Consider the following 1,789-nt stretch of genomic DNA (forward strand, 5'->3'; position numbering starts at 1 on the left):
ACTACAGGTGCCCACCACCATGCCCTGCTAATTTTTGTATTTTTAGTAGAGATGGGGTTTCACTATATTGGTCAGGCTGGTCTCAAACTCCTGATCTCAGGTGATCCACCTGCCTCAGCCTCCCAAAGTGTTGGGATTACAGGCTTGAGCCATTGTGTCCAGCCAAGGTCTGTCTCTTACCAGATAGAGGTAAGTCCCCAAAACTGAGTGCCTGGGGAGCCAGGCATGAGGAAATCTGAACCCTTGGACGCTGCCACCACCTCCTCATTCAACATAGAAATGGCAGAGTGTGGGTCAGACCCTGCTTTCGTAAAAACATTCTGGGCCGGGCACAGTGGCCTTACATCTGTAATCCCAGTACTTTGGGAGGCCAAGGCAGGAGAATCGCTTGAGCACAGGAGTGGGCAACATAGCGAGACCTCATCTCTGCTAAAAGTTAAAAAAAAATAGTTAGGCTGGGCACGGTGGCTCATGACTGTTAGGTCTAGCACTTTGGGAGGCCGATGTGGGCAAATCATGAGGTCAGGAGTTCGAGACCAGCCTGACCAACATGGTAAAACCCTGTGTCTACTAAAAATACAAAAATTAGCCAGGCATGGTGGCAGGCACCTGTAATCCCAGCTACTCGGGAGGCTGAGGCAGGAGAATAGCGTGAAACCAGAAGGCAGAGGTTGCAGTGAGCCAAGATCATGCCACTGCAGTCCAGCCTGGGCACCAAGGGCGAAACTCTGTCTCAAAAAAAAATTAGCTGGGTGTGGTAGTAGGCTCCTCTGGTCCCAACTACTTGGAAGGCTGAGGCTGGAGAACTGCTTGAGCCTTGGAGGTTGAAGCTGTGGTGAACTGTGATCACACCACTGCACTCCAGCAGAGGTGACAGAGCAAGACCCTGTCTCAAAAAATAAAATAAAAATAAAAACAATATGAAGTTCTAAGCTATTGACAAGCTGCTACACAGAGAAAATTCCCTGAGTTATAATAACCAAACTGAGTCACAGTTTGTCTATAAAAAGACCTGGAAAAAAGATTCTCTCCAGTCACATTGGTCCATTACCACACTCCTGTTCTCTTTGTCATTTCTCTGAACTCCAACATTGTTTATCGTCAGTTCTCCTTAAAGGGCACTCAGTAGCTACTATCTTAAATGATTCCTTATCTTTCCATGAGTACATTTTTATTGTTGCTTACTCAACTATTGGCTCTCTGACTTAATATTTTGACTTACATATATATAGATATATATTTTTTTGAGACAGAGTCTCACTCTGTTGCCCTGGCTGGAGTGCAGTGGTGTGATCTTGGTTCACTGCAACCGCCACCTGCCAGGTTCAAGTGATTCTCCTGCCTCAGCCACTCAAGGGGCTGCGACTACAAGCACGTGCCACCAGGCCCAGCTGATTTTTATATTTTTAATAGAGATGGGGTTTTACCATGTTGGCCAGGCTGGTCTCGAGCTCCTGACCTCAGGTGATCCACCCACTTTGGCCTCCCAAAGTGCTGGGATTACAGGCGTGAGCCACCGTGCCTGGCCAGACTTACCTATTTTTAATTAATGAATTATTTTTTTGGAGACGGAATCTTGCTCTGTTGCCTAGACTGCAGTGCAATGCTGCGATCTCCACTCACCGCAACCTCTACCTCCTGGGTTCAAGCAATTCTCCTGCCTCAGCCTCCTGAGTAACTGGGATTACAGGCGCAAGCCACCATGCCTGGCTGATTTTTTGTATTTTTAGTAGAGACAGATTTCACCCTGTTGGTCAGGTTGGTCTCGAACTCCTGACCTTGTGATCTG

This window comes from Mandrillus leucophaeus, unplaced genomic scaffold (genome assembly GCF_000951045.1).
Source record: "Mandrillus leucophaeus isolate KB7577 unplaced genomic scaffold, Mleu.le_1.0 Scaffold538, whole genome shotgun sequence".
Classification (NCBI taxonomy): Eukaryota; Metazoa; Chordata; class Mammalia; order Primates; family Cercopithecidae; genus Mandrillus; species Mandrillus leucophaeus.